This window comes from Vanessa tameamea, chromosome 18 (genome assembly GCF_037043105.1).
Source record: "Vanessa tameamea isolate UH-Manoa-2023 chromosome 18, ilVanTame1 primary haplotype, whole genome shotgun sequence".
Taxonomy (NCBI): Eukaryota; Metazoa; Arthropoda; class Insecta; order Lepidoptera; family Nymphalidae; genus Vanessa; species Vanessa tameamea.
In genome coordinates, this window is record NC_087326.1 from 4,943,174 (window position 1) to 4,961,942 (window position 18,769).

Genomic DNA, 18,769 nt, shown 5'->3' on the forward strand with positions numbered 1-18,769 from the left:
TAATCTAAAAGATATATCCTTGAAATATAACACGACAATGACCCGTAAGCTGCAACAAAGTAAAAAAAGATTTAACTAAAAAAAACCAGTACACATTTAACGTCAAACATTAATTATCGTTTACGTGAATCGGATATCTGTTTAACATTACAACGGTAAATATTATTTATAAAATCAGAGTCTAGCCCGATATGATACCGGCATACATAACTTCTCAGTTGATCACGGACGGGCGCCCGGTGTGTAGGGCTGGTGATTCTCCTTAAATATTGCTCTCTTTCTTAATACAAATCATGTTTGGTTTGAACAGTGTTACTTAAAAATGTGTAAACAATGATCGATCATGTGAGTATGCTTTTATATGTATCTTTTAAAAAAGGAATTTTATTCTAATTATTTTTTTTGTACATTGTGTGATTTTAAATGTAATATTAAAATATTCTATAATTGTTGTTCTGCGAAAAGGACTTTTTTTTAAATTATGTTTTATTTTAACGATGTATGTTTCAGTATTTAAGGATAATGCAAGTAGTGTTTTTAAATTAAAATAATAACAGATATTTTATTATTATATAAATACTTATTAATTATTAAATATAAAAACTATTTACGTGATTTTTTTTGTATCGATTAATTGTTTGAGTTATCTTTGGTTCACATTGAACCAAATTGAAATAGAACCGAATTGAAACAAATAATAAGAAAAAAAAACATATTTGTGACAGATGTAAAAAAATAACTTTAATGAAGACATCTTGGAAAAATAAATTCAAAAATTTGCATATAAACATAATTCGTTTTCGTTTTTTAGATTTTATATTAATTCAGTACTTTTATACTCAAGACAATGTTATATACATAATATACCTAGGTAGCTGTACGAACAATAAACGGGGTTACTATTAAATTAAAACTTTTTGCTATTATGTAAACATTGATTATAATGGCTGAATAAAAAAAAAAAACAGTCGGTTAACTTTTTAATTTCGTATGTAACGTTCCAATGAATTATTTTGAATTTATTTTCGACTACCTAATATTAAAGCTGTTCTCGTTAAATTGTGGCGTTTTAGTATTATTTTCTCATTTAAAAACAATTGACTTATTATTCATGATGTCTGTTTTTTCGATTTGTTTATTCAGGCCATTTCGAAATGTGTAACAAAAATATTTACCACAAAATACATTGCAAGAATCTTATTCTTAATAATTTAATATTTTAACGTAATCATTTACTTTTATTTCGCTCAATTATTAAAAAAATAAATTTGATCCGTTTTTCAAATTTGGAAAAGCATTTTATCACCTATCATCGTGGCATCGTAGAAAATGCACAAGAGGTATGTCTCTCACATATTCAGTGTTACATAGCTCGTTTAGATCGAATCGCAAGAATGCGCAATTGATATTACTTAACAAAACTACGAGTTCTTAGGTAGATATAACGTTTGATATAAAGTTAGTTACTGAAAGCAAACATCACAAAGGTTAAAATAATAACGTCTAGACGGCCATTAATAGATTTAATTTAATTGACATAACATTGTATTTAAAATTTTGGTAAAGAGTAACTGCTGAATTTCTTGGAGGTTCTTCTAAACGTTCTGGGTAACTTTACATTCAACACATTTGTGTAAAATGACGATTCAAAATGGTTTGGCCTACTTATATAGCCTATTTTGATTTGATTAATTACAAATAACAATCTTAACCATTTCCCTGTCCTGTCAGTCGCATATAACTAATAGCTTATTATATATAATATTTATATAATATTTTAAAAAGAAAAAAAGAGACAAAAATGTCAGTGTGGGCCACGTCTTCCAAGAAGACGACAAGCTCGAAGTCCAGCGAAGATCTGCTGATGTTCAGTAAAAATATAAAATAACGCCAAAATTTATAAAAGTAAAACGTAAAAAAAGGCACGGGCAACTGTGAGCTCGTGGATGTTGTAAATTAAATAAAAAAAATAAAAAAATATACTAATAGGTATCGTTTAACTATTGTGTCTTGATTTAGAGCACAATTTTCATCATTGACATTTAAAAAAAAGATTGATTTTGTATTTGGTTGATTGAGGTTAGGTGGATACACGTTTACGGTAGTTCTTTATCAGAAACATGCAGGTTTCCTCGCGATGTTTCCCGCCACCGTGCAAGAGATGACTTATAAACAAAATGTTGCGCTTGGAAATTGAGTGGTGCTTGCTTGGCTTCGAATTCGCGCTACGTATATTGTGTTCTAATAATATCGGTTCACGTCACCTCTCCCCGTTCTTTAAATTTTTATAGCGCTGTGTGTATTTTTGTTGTCATGATACATAAAATATTTTCATTATATACTTGCTGTCGATCGGGGGTTAGGAGTTGTAAGATATTAAAAGGAGCCTACATCCTTGGGGGTTCAAGCTTGCTTCTTAGCAAATTTCATCAAATTGGGTTCATTGGTATGACCATGAAATCGTGACACAGAATTACTTTTGGACTTATAATTTTAGTATATATGAAACAGCTGAATTGACACTTTTCCTTCTGATTTGAAGCTAATGAAGTCTTAAGACAGTGCGTGTTAAATTCACCAATGACATTTATTGCGAATATTAAAAAATATATATATTTAAAGAAATAGTTTACCGTTCTACGATTCATATATCTTAAGCATGGAAGCAAGAAAATTTTCCACTAAAGAATGCTTAAAAAAATGTATAACTTTGACGAAATAATTGAAAAAAAAAAACATATAAAAGTACCGTGTTTGGTAGTTACAACAATAACCATCGCTCCTAAATTTCCAGTACAAAAAGGCTCGCGAGATTAACGGTATTCTTTCTAATTGAATTTCGAAAGATCAAACGTAGTTTCAAGTGTGATTAATATTCAAGGAGTATAATAACCAAGGAGTATACAATTACCGGTTGACTAGGATTTTATACCGTGAAATGAAGAATGTCCCAGTAGAGTATCGGCGAGTATGGCAACTTGTTAAAAATAAATAGCTACGTATTACGTGTTGTTATCAAAGTCACGATATATTCTTTTGAAATCATCATTATTAATCGACGTACGCTTTTTGATGTGTCACATAATTTCTCTAACTTTTGTGAAATCTGTGAGAGTTATCGTGAATAAGGACCACATGTAACAGGATGCTGGGGAAATGCGCGCTATTTGATTTGACGAAAGAACCAATAGAGTTGGCAGTCAGGTGGCACCAAGCTAATTTACTTGAGGATATAATTTTGATGTTGCTATTACCAAGGTGAGACGTCAGCAGCGTGATCCTGTTAGAATTTACTTCATATCTCACTTGTGAAATGTTGAAAGTCGACTTACGGTGATATGATATTTTGATACGATTTATCCTATAATTTTACAATTATTAGAGTCAATGTCGCTTGTTACATTTTAATATTACACGCTCGTGTTTTGCGATGAGTTTCGAGTTTTTCCTTAGAGAATAACTCTATTGATGTTTCATATCATACATATATACTTTTCCCGTTTCATTATCTTTATATATTTCAATATTATATCAGGCATCAATATAATATATAACTAATAATGTATATAATATCATTTATATGTATTTGGATGTCCTCCCGACCGATTTTGGTCAATACAGCCGTTCTCTATGAGAGTTCTTCATTCTCTAGCCACGGGACATATTAATATAGTGCGGATAAACAAGAATTGCATTCTCATAACCCGACTACGAGGCACGTGTATTTAAACTTCAAACTTGTTAACTCAGAGATTCTACAAAAAATTTCTTAATAGACTTTTTATTTCCGCGTCAGTTTAAACTAAAGAGGCAGTTAATTATATATATAAAAAAATAATGTCGCTTACTTATTTATTTCTATTTATTATAATTAACAACTGATATACGTTATATACAAAGTGATACGTTTTTACAGCTGTATACAACATTTACCAAAATATAAACCAAACTAATCTATATAAAGATTGAACATCAAATATTAATAAGTAAATTATATAATTTAATAATTAATGTAGTTAAATATTTTATTCCTATGTGTCTGTGGTTAAGATAACGAGGAAACAGGATCATTATTACAACTCGGAACAATGGAATCGTACCTCCTACTTCCAACATATATTTTATCTCTGAAAACAAAAGATTTTCAGGTCTAAGTCAATATCGATTTCGAGGTCGAGCCAGAGATCCTAAGCTCCACTTTCCTTCCACGGGAAGTAATTAAATAGAAAATACAATCTTCCATGCTTTAAGTTCAGTCGAAACTTGCAAGTAGTGGAGTCTAGGTTGCATCGAGTCGTGAGCTGAAGTGAGGTGAGCAGTTAACTTATTACATTGAATATTCTTTGCTATATATATGAATATTTGGTCTCTCTCTTGCATTAGGGTTGTAATTGTTTTTGCTTTTTTTTTTAAATATGATCTGAAATAAATGATTGATTTTGATGTAAAGTAGTCTTATATTGAGCAACTTAACATGATGCAAGTTAAAATAGAATTATATATCTTAAAATTCCTGTAAGTTTTCTTAGTGTTCGTAAATTATAAACTAATATTTTTGATAGAGAACTTACATAAGTATTTCTTATATAATAATAAATAATATGGTATTACCAACGCTAAACCGTTTTTAATGACAATTACTGACAATTTCATTGATATAGCTTTTTTTTTTAAATAATGTTCAAGGAAACAGTGACGGTAAATTTCAAATGATTTGTTTTCATTATGGCGACCCTTCTGGGGTTGAATTACGTAATTAATGAAACGAAAACATTGTCAAATCGTTTGGAATGTGTAGTTTATTCAACAATTTCAATTAATCATCATGGGGTTATATTCAGACGATTAGAATAATTATATATATTTTTATTACGTAATTCGATAGCAGATGGGATACCGTACTGGTATCAAATATCTTTAAAAAATCTGTCACTACCTCCTTGTCTAGGATTCTAACTAAACTTTTCATAAAATCAGATATACTTAAAAAATATGGAGTTTATTAAATGGTTAACCAATGAACATATTTCATTTAAATTTTAATCAAATCATTAGTCATACTGTGTCGTGGGAAAGGAATTGAAGTTTGAAAAAATGATCCCACTCATTCCTTAATGGTCAGTAACGCACCTGTGCGACCCCGGTGTTGTCGATTCTCGAGATCGGTGCGAGTTACTGCCATGGTGAGGCTGCAGCTCATTAGACATTAGCCTTAAAAAAAAAATCACTGTTTCGGTGGAAGAATTCGATTTTTTTAACGACACAAAGGTTTGCTACCGATGTTTTTCTTTATGATCGAGAAAGAGCATAAATAACCACAAATTGAGCATCGGATAAATGAATATAAATATATTCAAATGTTAAAATGACATCGGACTTTTATTACAGACTTGAAAATTTAGCCTTAGAAACGACTTATTGACTTTTCCAAGTCCTTTTGAACTGTTTCATGTTTTTCTCTGTCCTCCGTACCTTACTCTCGAGTTTATTTATTCTTGTAGCTTCATATGTATAATTTGTGTGTTATATCTGTTGCCCGGGCTTTGCTCGCGTGGAAGTTGAGTATATTTACAGATTAACTAAGAATATTACGTTAATTTAAGACCTCATTCACCCCTTAGGGTAGAATATCCAGAAACGCTTAAATACGTATCTACTCATTTTTAATCAGTAGTCCAAAAATAAAGTCTCATGTTATTAACTTAAAAAATGATGGACTTCCATACAAACATTCGACCCTATTTCACCTCCTTAGGGTAGTTACTATAAGCCTATGTAATACTCATTATAATATCGATTACTATTAATGAGTTGTTTTGCACTAAATAATGTCGATAGTTATCGAGGGTTAAAAGGTGACCACTGCTACCTCAGCAGTATATTTTTGGTAAACATTGTTTTTTTTTGCAAAAATATTATAATTTAAAGTAGTTAGTATTACAAATCGATTTCTGACATTTCACGATCGTGATCTGCATTGAGCTCTGTCTTTACAATACAGCTCTACAGTACCAGTGGTCTCTATGTATGAGTTCAAATTGCTAAATAGAGTTAAAATTATTTTAACATTAATTAACAGCCTGTAAATTTCCCACTGCTGGGCTAAGGCCTCCTCTCCCTTTGAGGAGAAGGTATGGAGCATATTCCACGCTGCTCCAATACGGGTTGAAATTAGATACATGCAGATTTCCTCACGATGTTTTCCTTCACCGCCGAGCACGAGATGAATTATAAACACAAATTAAGCACATGAAAATTCAGTGGTGCTTGCCTGGGTTTTAACCCGAAATCATCGGTTAAGATGCACGCGTTCTAACCACTGGGCCATCTCAAGTTAAAAACATATATATATATAAAATTAATAAGATAAGTCGAATTCCAAATATGTATATAAAATATATAAGGATGTCATAAAATTTTTATGTACCTTCATTCAAGACGCCTATTATCCACTTTGTGAAAATAGGTAATCCATTAATGGGCCTCGTTTGACAGGATAATTAATCACTTAAGGTATTAAAGGTCATTATTATCATTTTATTGACGGAAAAAGTAGCCTTATTAACACCAAGTCAATTGCTTTGACAATAGACTGTTATTTTATTAACGGAAAATTGTTAAACAGCAACATTCATTTGTTTAATTATTATTTATAATTCAACTCGTGCTCGAAGGTCAAAGAGGATAATTGTTTGTTGAATCAAATTTGTGATTCGAATAATGTTTGTTCTCCTATTCTCTATTGACCTTGAAATTTTTCATACTTGTAGAGAGATATTTCATCGTAAAAACGCAGGTACGACATCGGTCACAATGTAGACCGTTGATGTATTCCTTCGACGCCTTAACACGAGATGCATTATAAACAAAAATTAAGCATAGAAAATTGAAAGAAATTGAATCGGCATTTTTCTGTTACGTTTTACATGTTATAACCACTGGGCTCGTCACTCAATTTTCGGATCAGTGGTACTCGTGTTTAATCAAATTCAATTTTCGCGTATGAAAAAATAAATTTATTCTGTTGTCAAAGGCTACGTATAGTAGATCAAATTATTCCATTGAAGAGAATATTATATAAATTTTTGGTTTAATATATAATTTAGGTTTGATGTGATACTATATGGAATCCAGGCAGTATTGTGATTAAAGCAGGTGTTTCTCGCGGGTTCACACCAGGACAAGCAACGCCGAATTTTCTATTTGCTCAAAATAATGTTGACGAAATCTCGTAAACAAATCTAAATTTCAGAGTAGAGGGAGCATTCTCCTCAAAGGTAGCGAAAGATTAGAGGGAGATTTTCTGACTTTGCATTCTAGCGATATTCCATTCCAAAATAAATAAAAATAAAACTACTTGCACCAACAAATTGACAGTATTTAATAAATAATATACACGTTGATTATATATATAGTTATTTATTTCTGAAATTTTATCTTTAGTAATATTATAAATCAAAAAGTAACTCTGTCTGTAACCTTTTCACGTTTATAGCGCTGAACTGATTTAGATGAAATTTCGTATGGAGAAAGTTTGAGTTCCGGGGAAGGACATGGCTAACTAACTTTTTTTAATTCACCTCTCGTTGGGGGTAAAATTGGGATGAGGGGTTTGTGTACTATAGGTAATGTTTTATAAATTTTGTGCGGATAAAGCCGCTGGTTGAATTAATAGTCAGCAAGTTGAATAAATATATTCAACTCGCTGAACCCGCAGCTTTACATTTTTTAATTAATACTGACAACAGTTAGTTACCTATTACTTAATCTAACTTGTTTTAAATTTTTCTTAAGAAGTTTTGCTGAAATTTGAAAATATTTTGCCATTTATTTTTATATAATTTAATACAATAGGAAGTAATAATAATAATTATACATGCTGTATTCGCTTTTATATATGTACTATTAAACAACATTTTGTTATTACATAATATTAGGAAAAGAAGAAAAGAAAAATAAAACTAATTATATTATGAAATGTAACAAATACAAGCAAACTAATAAATAAATAGATAAAGTATAAGCATCCTGGGGTGCCACTTTGATCGGGAATAGATAAAATAAATGTGTAATAATGTAATTCCTTCGCGACGCGTCCAGCCTACATGTACTTAGCCAGCCATTACTAATGCATCTTATAGCATATGTACGGTTTATATTTTTTCTTATGCGTTCTATGAATCGACCTTTCATTATTTATACGTCTAGATAGATTGTCAAAGTTGAAAACGCGACGAAAAATATATTGGCAAACTGTCGGTTACCATTTGTTGCGTCACACGCAGGAAGTAAACCCACACTAATACATAAAGCGGTATGATGTTTGGTGAGTTTTAAACGTCACGTCACGCACACCAAGATAACACAGTCGGTCCATTTTTTTTGTGTACACTCTATCTTGATATATATAATCTAAGCAATCATCAAATTATTTGTATCACAGACACGAATATAGTATTGACGTAACGAGTCCATGATCAAGCTATTTATTATTCTATATCGAAATCAATGTCCTGTATTAAACGCATTAGTAAAATGAAGTGTGTCTTCTACTTCGTGTTGCAAACTCAATTCTTTGACATTTATGACAATCATAAAATAAATTACATTTAATTTAACGCTTCAGTAAAATTATTATTGGAATTAGATTTTATTAACTAATTCGTTTGGTGTATTTGTTGGGATATTATTTTGCATCGTGTCAGATCAATTTATTACCAGCCATCCAGTATAAATTTTTAGTGTTTGTATGAAAATTGTTGGAGTATTTAATATCACAGATTTCTTTTGCCTTATAATTGGCTTACATATTATATTATATGAATATAATTTCTATTTAATTTAGGGTAACGATACTGGCCAACTTTCCTAAACCTATCAAATTTTCAAGAAATTTCGTACTCGTATTTTTTTGCATTTCTCTATCACCGGTTTAGCATCGATTCAAACTTCAAATTCGATATACTGAATATATCGGTGAGTTATTTCGGCGAAGCTAATAGTTGAGTTTCTTAATTTGTGATTGCATAGCACTTCGGTGCTGCTCCCATAAATATTACCTGAAACATTAGCCTTATCCGGCCAGGCGATCGGTGTTCTAAATTGTTGAATATATCATTATTTTATCGTCAAAGGCACTCAAACATCAATTTTAACTGAGATACATTATTCTAATATATAGCACATTGATTTATCAAACATACTTTTATACGAAGTAACGCACACTGAGTCTAGCTGGCATAATTTTTACTAATACAATAACTCAAAAAATTGTAGTTAAATTTAAGAACTGTATTTGTATTACAATCTGTAAAACCAACAAATTTACAACTTTTACTTAACTGGTTATCTAAATTAAAACTTATCTCTATCCCCAGACGAGTTTTAAAGATAACAGTATTAATAGAATAAAAAGAATGAATGGTACCAGTATGTCAAGTCATTTTATCTTTTCCTAATTGATTGCAGCCATGGCTGCCATTCCCTAGGAAAGCTAGGAAAAGTGCAGGACTTATTCTATAAAATCATCCATTAGATAATAGTCTATATATAATACTGCTGCCATAACAGCTGTTTTTAATTTTAATTATTATTACTTATCTTAATCCCCAATATAAATAATAATTATTTTAAATACGTGTAGTGTTAGTCTCGTACTAAGTACTCATTTTACTCACTTTACACGTTTCACTCAGAAACTCAATCACGAATTACGTCTAATCGACTAAAGTGGAGACTAAAATATTAAAAAAATAGTGGAGTCAACTTTATCAATGTATATTCAATTCAGATTCAGTAATTCCGATGCGTTCACTTAATTATATATAAAAAAAAAAAAAACAATATTAAATGAAGTTCCCTGCATAGGTGGAAATTTTGTTTACACTGGTCAATCATGGACTCACCAAATGCATATAATAAGTTATAGTTTACAAGTTGCAAACTGCAAACCTGTGCATCGAATTGTGCATTAAAAAATCTACACTAGTAATCTGATAGGATGACAACAAGTCACGACTGGCTCACCTAATCTATTTTTTTTTTTATTTATGTTAGAGGTGGCAAACGAGCAGGAGACTCACCTGATGGAAAGTGACTACCACCGCCCATGGAAACCTGCAACACTGGGGGGCTTGCAGGTGCGTTGCCGGCCTTTCAGGAAAGAGTACGCTCTTTTCTTGAAGGTTCCCAAGTCGTATCGGTTCGGAAAAACCGCCGGCGAAAGCTGGTTCCACAGAGTGGTTGTGCGAGGCAGTTGTGGATTTTCGGACATTTTCTCTAGGTATGGGAATCAGCGTTTTAATGTCCTTCCGGGGCCCGAGAGTATTACACTTCTCAACTTCCTAAGTCTGGACTGGGTTGGTAATTAATTCAATAAACTTTTTACGAGTCCTACTCTACACCCTTATAAGCTTCTACAACAATGAGACATTAAAAGAAATGAATATTTGGCTCAATGCTCAAAGCTATTCATAATGACTATAAAGCAGACAATGACTATAATTCATTTATAGGTACAAAACTTTTAAGTATTGTCCGAAACATCTCCCAAATGAATTTGGTGAACATTCGTGACATTATTCACCAGGAAATTTCTAACAATTCTTCAATTATTCACGATCCTTAAAAATATTGTAGTGATAAATTGACATATTTATTTATTTTTAATTTCCTATAATATTTATTTTATATATTGGGGTATTTTTCACACTGTTTTTTAACGATTCCTTAGTTAAGAAAACTTGTTCAAGAAATAATATATTTTTTAGCTTTAAGGCTGCAAGGGTAAGCCTTAAAAGATCTTTAGCGCTTATATTCTAATAGTAAAAATAATAAAAGAGTAAACATAGTAATTCATTTCTAAAGCAAGTGAAATTGGTGATTTTGGGCGTTGGACTACGTACGTAATGGGAAATGCAATTGCTGTAACGGATATCGACAAAATCTCTTATATAGAAAATTAACTTCAATGTCGCTCCTCTTAATCAAGATAGATGCTTATTTAGAAGTAACACAAGAACTCTGCTTAAGGAAACATATCAAGAAAATAGAAAATGAAATCCAAAATTCGCGGATTCGATTGGGCCATTATCTAACCAACTCTTAGCAAATAATACGTATTATATAAATGACCTGATAAAATATATAATACCTGACTTGATAAAATGATAATTTGTAAGCTGAACTGAAAACAAATATTCTTAGAATTTTCATTATCGTTCGTGGACGAATTTCGACCAATGGTCGAAAACTACTGTATCTAAATACTTTCAAAACAATGTCACCAGTTCAGCTGTTTGGCTATTACACTGAAACTAGAACGCCCGCAAATAAAGCACTGACTGCAATAAATGTTTGAAAACTTAGGCTTGAATTGAGAGATGACCCGTTATGAATTATCAATCAAAGTTGTATCGAATTGAAATTTGAATATTAGCGATGGCCGCTTTTGTTTTAGGAGTTATTATAGCCCAGTAGATAAAACTCGTCAGTCTGAACTAAACCTGAGAAGGTTCAAATCTTTTGTTTATATTAAATTTGTATTTATAAGTCACCATTCAGTTTATAAGAGGAGAAGAAGGTACTGTATTCCAGTTATACCAGCAGTGGAATATATGTGTCACCGTAAGATTATAAAAATCCGTAGATTACATTCTGACGAGATAGATTGTTATCTGTCGAAATATTGTGAACTGTGAAATATGATTGCAATTTAACGCATTATTTTTCGCTATATTGTAATCTGTCGAAGTCAAACTATTAGATTACAATCTGTCCCCTGATTGGCCGGTCTTATTGTAAGAGCGACAAATCATACGTCACCGTTATTATTCGGTAGCTTACAATCTATCGAAGTAAATTTCAGTTAAATTATGAAAACTCTAACCTAACCTAACCGAAATATTATGAACTATCGAAATTATTTATATTTTATTGCAAATTGAATAAACGTTCACAATCTATTACAATTGCGCGAAATAGATTATAATCTAACGGTATTTGCAATTTGACGGTGAAATAATATGGCGGATGCCGGGGAGGCGGGGGGTACGTAACGTTCAACCAATCAGCGCGCGAGATGCATTCCGTTCTACGCCAGTTCACAATTTGCCCGCTTCCCATCGATAGATTACAATATAGCGAAAAATAATGCGTTAAATTGCAATCATATTTCACGGTTCACAATATTTCGCCAGTTTAAAATCTGACTAGATAGATTGTAATCTAACGATGTTTGTAATCTTACGGTGACATATGTACATGTTATATAAACAGTTATTTTATTTGCCAATATTTTATTACACTGAAAATCACACACAGTGGTAATTTCGACAATAATTTTTATCAAGAGTTATATCGTTTCGGTAGCTTTACAAATTAGGTATATTACATAAAATAAGACGAATGTTTGGTTCCAAGTTTGATAATAAACTGCGGTTTAGCGTTGGAACTTTACTTTTAGTTTTCATTAGCATATGGCGTTCAATTATTTGTATTTCTCGTTTTAAAGTTCAAAGTAGATGCGACGAGAATTGAGCAAAATAATTTATTACTCTGACCTGAGATAAGGTATAACCTGAACTCTTTCATAAATCAGAGTGCGAGCACTTATTACGCGTACAATTTTATGTTTTAGGCTTTACGGTTTCATATAATAAAAAATTCAACCTTGATTTTTCTTTTTGATTAATGTTGTTCATGAATTTTTTTAAAGCGTTTTAGTTATTATTTTTTCTAAGAAAAAGCTTCTTTGTAAGTTCTAAGTAACTGTTTTCCATTATGTCATATTTTAATTAACAAAACTTGTTAGTCTGTATTAAATCTTGCAATTGAATTTTAAACGAGTTCTGTCTCAATTGAGCTATTAAGCTTTTTTATAACATTAAATTTTTAAGTCTACTTATTTTTATTTAAAGTTAGGATATATACATTCATGAACGCATTATTTATGTGCCCCGAATCGGTTTCGGCACGGCAGCCATTTTCATGTTCAGTTTCTCTGCAAACACAAGTGCACCGATGTGGCATAAGCTTCGACACTACCGAAAACTGTTCCAGCGATGAATCAACAGCTTTAAATGTTTGACGTTACTGAGAAATGGTCTACGTATCCCAGTAACTTTTTAATGGTTCGATCCAGACTAAGAACGAAATCTATCTCGGAATCTGAAACGAGGCAGACATTTTAAGTAATTACATAAAATTCTAGAAGCTGATTATTATTTTTAAATTATAACTTGGTGAATTCACAGGAATAGAATCCTTTGAGCATAACAACCAAAGAGCTCCTGCAAATAAAGCTACATGTAAAATGCTACCTGTTTTTAAATGTTAGAAACTATTTTTCTCATTTAAAAATGTCGCCTTTTATTTCAGAGTTGTAATACCTTTGTGATTACAAAACAAATGTATAATATTCACGTGGATTATTTTTTAAACATATTCGTGACGATTTTACGGCGAAATTCAGGGGATCGTCGAAAGGCCATTAATATTTGTCACCTAAATTCTCGTAGGTCGACAAACAACAGACTATTTTTACTTACAGAGATTTTGTCGGATAATTCATGCAGAATTATATAATTGCTGGTCATTCTCATATAGATGAAAACTTTCGCTTCTTCCGCGTTCATATAATTATAAAATAAGAATGATTTTTATTGAAGCCTTATTTATATACAAATAGAACTTAAAAATAGGTAATATTGAAATAGTGTCACATGTGGATCTATCTTAGAGCAGCGTGGGGAAAATTGGGGAAATTGCTGCAAACCTTCTCTTTATAGGGCGAGAAGACTTTTCCTCGGCGGTTCGAGATGCTAAGGCATCTACAATGCCCTGTGGTGCCGCCGCCGACTCCATCAGCCTCTTTGCAAAGCCTCCTTTTGAATTGATGGACTTTTGCACCAATTCAATATCGAATTATCAGATACATAATTGTTGTTGTTGATAGATAATTTGTAAAAAGAGAATGCAGTTGTGCACTAGAACCATTTCAGAATATCTGCTGTGGCTGGAATCGGTCAGGAGGACAGAAACACTTTATTATGTGATAGATGTCTTTTTATATATGTAAATTTTCCGTAAGTTTTTTTGTAACTGAACTCCTTCTAAACGGTTTGCTAAGTACAGCGGAATGAAATGGTTTTTGATGGCTTAGATTGGACCCGTTAAGTGGCGCTGCGATCGGAAAGAACATAAAATTCTTATTTTAACCGGACGAAGTTGGGACGAGAAAACTTATAAATAAGTTTATGTATTAGTTAAATAAAATGAGTCAATCTTTTTTATTTAAAAGACTTTGTGTAATTTGATTAATATTGTAGCTAAAATAAAATATAGAGATTCCAAAAATACAATAAGTTACGTTTGTATTTCATTTATTATAATTGAAACAAACCCGTGGGTGTTGGACCTGGGTATATTATTTCACGCGCAAATTCATAATATATTATGTTCGTTTATTTTGAGATACTATTATAAATACTCAGAATCCGGAGTTATTATATAAATACAAAATATGAGCTATTAAAGCATTTTTAGTACTAATAATAATAATACCTTTCTTTTTACGCAATGTAAATCTTTACAAAGGACCTCAGGAGAAGCTGGGTTATGTGGTATTCTTACTACGAAAATCCACTACAATTGCCGTTTTTGGATCGGATATGCAGGATTATGTCGATGTAACGCTGCAGTAGCGCTCGATGTAGCTCTCCTCGGGGACGAAGGTGATGTCGCATCTCCGCATTCCTCGCTAGTGTGTATATCAGGTATCCTACTCAGGGTCGTCTGATATATGATATGCGAGGTCCCCACCTCACGTGTCCAAGGCCACACGGTTTTGCTATATTTTTGAAGTCCAGACGTCGTGGCTGTGAGTGGGTTGAGAAGACGCCGAGTGGGATCGATCTTTTCACTTTACGGCTCCACCATCCCCTTCTTTAGTATGACGGTCGAACAGGAGGCAACAGTCCTACAGGCACATTACCGGCGGCGCTTCGCCGAGAGAGAACTTATTCGATCTCGTGGATTATGATATTACTCTCCGCGTGCTCTTGGGGCACGCCTTCCTAATTCAAGGAAAATAAAGCCTAGCAAGCCAAGGCAAGAGATATATTTGTGTGTTAAGTGCATTTTTTTTATAGATATATCCTATGGATATATCCTAATATGGGATATGTAAAAATTCGACATTCAAATTTGCTAATCAGCCTCCCTAAAATAAATTTAAAACAAAACTATACTTATAGAAAAATTGTGATTTAATTATAGGTGCCATCAACATCAATAGTTATGATAAAAATGTAGTGACTTTTACCACAAATTTTATAGCCTCTAGCTTAAAATGTTATATAAAAGAAAAATAAAATAACAAGAAGTATGATTAAAATAAATTCATAGATTATAGATCGTTTTAAATATCACATGACATCAGATCTAAGCACGTAAGAAAACCTACCGCACTATCAAAACACAAAGTTGTGAGTTATTGAAAAATACGAGTAAGTCACTTACGTCAAAATAATAGGGCATTGCTCTGAGCTACTTTCTGAACACAGCATGATAAATACTAGCTGTGTCCGCGACTTTGTGCGCGTTTGAATTTAATAAAAAAGTTATTGTTGTAGCCTAAGTTAACTCTTTATTCAATCAGCTGTCTGCCAGTGAAAGTTTCGTTAAAATCGGTCCAGTCGTTCCAGAGATTAGCCGGAACAAATAAACAGACAGACAGACAGACAGACAAAATTGTAACAAAAATAATATTTTGGTATTTTACAAACAGACACTTCTATTTTATTATATGTATAGATTTACAACGCACCTAGACGGGCTAATTGCGAAATGTTTTTAAGATAAACAAAAGCGAAAAGGCAGCTTCATGTAAGGTATATAATTTTAGCCAATAAGTAACGTTAGATGTTCTGCTAACTCCACTTAACAAGATGACGGAGGCCAATGTCTGTAATTACATCGGTCAATTTGTGTTTAATACACGGTGTACTGTTGGACCTAAATAATTTTTAATAACTACGTTAACGGTTGTGTGGGTAGCATATAAAGCTGCATATACCTACCCCCTCTTTAATAATTTAAAATACGCCAACATTTATTCGAATCGATCAGGCCAAAGAACTCGTGTTGCTTTCAACCAGCCTCATCGGTTAATGAGAGTGGAGGGGTACAGAAAATTACTGTCAAATAAATTGAATACTAAATATAAATAATGTTTGCGACACACATATCAATTATGTACAATATACATAAATAAAAACATAGGATTATACTTCATTATCGTACTATTAAAATATGTTATGAAATGGATAGCTAATTTATTTATCGTGTATACTATACAGTCCTTAATTTACTATAAAAAAATAATATTAACAGTTTCAAAATAATATTTTTGTCGTTCTAAAATAACTAAGTGCGCGATCTTAACACTACACTACACAGTAATAACACTGTAAAAGAAAGTTCGATTTTTAAATATAGTCTTGAAGGAAATTATCCAGTCAAACATAAGAGAAAAAATCCGGTTAAAATTTCAATTTTATCCGAAATAAAAGGAAAACTGTCTATAGTTTCTCCATGGAACATAATAAATATATTTAAAAAAAAAATAGAGTCTGTAAATGTCACGCTGCTGGGTTAACTTTCTCACATTTTAAGGACAAAGTTTGGAACTAATTCCAGTGCGCTGCCCCAATGGTGCGCTGGATACACACGTGACAGAATTTCATTGAAATTTAGTTATACAGGTTTTCTGGTGGTGTTTTCCTTCACCGCCGAGCACGAGATGAATTATAAACACAAACTAAGCAAATGGAATTGCAGTGGTGATTTCCTGGGTTTGAACCCGCTATCATCAGTTAAGATAAGATAATAAATACACTGTTATAATCAACCAAATAAAACGCATTAGACAAATCTATCAAAACCAAATTATTTCATTTTAATAACCAACATATCCCAAACATCTTACTTCTCCTTTACGTTATTGCAGAAGTAGTACTTATCCCAGACCGAAAATCGGACTGAAATTTGCTAAGAATATTATTATTTTAGGCAACGAGGAATATTTGTTTGTACCCGTTGTACGCAAACTTTTAAGACGCATTGACAGGAAAGGAAGTATTTAGATGTCTTTGAAATTGTTTGGCTCTAACTTTAAATACAAAATTAATAAAAACTTAACTCTAAAGACTCCGGAGGCCATAGTAAGATGTTGTGAGTAACAGCGGTTAGTACTTAATAATAAACGGGTGTGATTATTAAGCGGTTATATCATAAAAAACAGCATCACTTGATACAATTGAATGTATCACTTTACAGTGCAATCAATAGATAAGGACGCGTTTAAAAGGAATAGAGGACATGAAACGAATTTTTAATTTAATCGATGTTTAATATTTCTGATTTTATCACAACAAAATAGCTTAATAGCTTGATGATATTATTCATACAACGGTCTGAAGTTTCAACTTATTAGGTTGGAATTATTAAGTCAATAGCTAACGACTTTACAACGGATTAAGAGCTAGCTCTTTATCCGTTGTAAAAGTCTATCGAATAGTAATTCGGCTAAATAAAATCTTTTTAAATTTTCTTTTGAATTTTTTAAATTTCCCAGGAAGAATTAAGGTATTTATTTACCTTAAAAAAGTTTATTTGGTAAAATTACACTACATTTAAAACAACGAAGATGATATTGAAATAAAATTGCATGAACTTTCCTTTCACTGAAAAGAACTCAAACTTGGTAAATCGTTATTATTGAATAACTGGAGAAATTAAAAAAAAGCCACTTCATTGAATCTGCTCTCTGGTAGGCTTTAGATTTTCAGCGAAGTAATCTTCGAAATTTTCAATAAGATTTAATTAATTAATTCATTCAATTAAGTTCAAAGGCACATTTGACAGGCTTGATTTGAACAAACTGTATATAACAAGGTATATTTAGTTTTATTTTATATAAAATACTAATCAAAAACGTAATTACAAATTATAAATATTTTTGTTTAGAAATGCATACGTACTGAATGGGCTGTAGGTACAGTGTACAATAATAGGACCATGTGAGCGAACCACAGACAGTGGAATGTCCTTTATCAAACCTACGACAATTACCGTTCGGAATACATTTGAAATTCCAACTATGTCGTGTATTTATACTGTGTATAAATTCGCATTCTCTACATACTCATACGACATATAATAACTATAAAACACGTTCTTACAAGAACTTTGGAAGTGGTTATTTTACGAGATTAATTTAAATTCAAGATACTAAGGTATCTCGGAATATTTATTCCGAACTGGCAATCATCAGATGTTATACTTTCCCGATAAATCATATCAAATCTAAATATAATTTATTCAAGTAGACTTGTAAAAACACTTTTGAATCGTCATGTTGCAGTGTTTATTTCAACGTAAAGCTACCATCGGTTCGGAAAGTAGAATACCTTACCTAGAAGAACCTACAAGAAATTCAGTAGTTACTCCTTTCTTCCATTTTAATTTCCGAGCATGTCAGTAAAGTACAATTCAATTTTATATATCCTGCCTAGAAACTAATAAATACTAAGTATATGCTTTTTTTTTCTTTAATATAACCTTGTATTGAATAATATGCCTTATTACTCAATGTTTTTTTTTAAATGAGCTTTAAATATTTTTATAGTCAAGTTAACAATAACTGTGGAATTTTATTAAAGAAACAAATATCTTGGTACCATAAGAACCCCAGGAAGGATGCATTAAC

General features: G+C 31.7%; 1 protein-coding gene across 1 annotated transcript in view; it reads left to right on the top strand.

Annotated features, from left to right (window-relative positions):
* The first annotated feature begins 223 nt into the window (after positions 1 to 223).
* LOC113399412 (G-protein coupled receptor dmsr-1-like) overlaps positions 224 to 18,769 on the top strand; it is a 46,860-nt gene continuing 28,314 nt past the window's right edge. The window contains exon 1 of the mRNA XM_026638547.2: positions 224 to 345. The gene's annotated coding sequence lies outside the window, so the exon portion shown is untranslated. The remainder of the gene's footprint in view (positions 346 to 18,769) is intronic.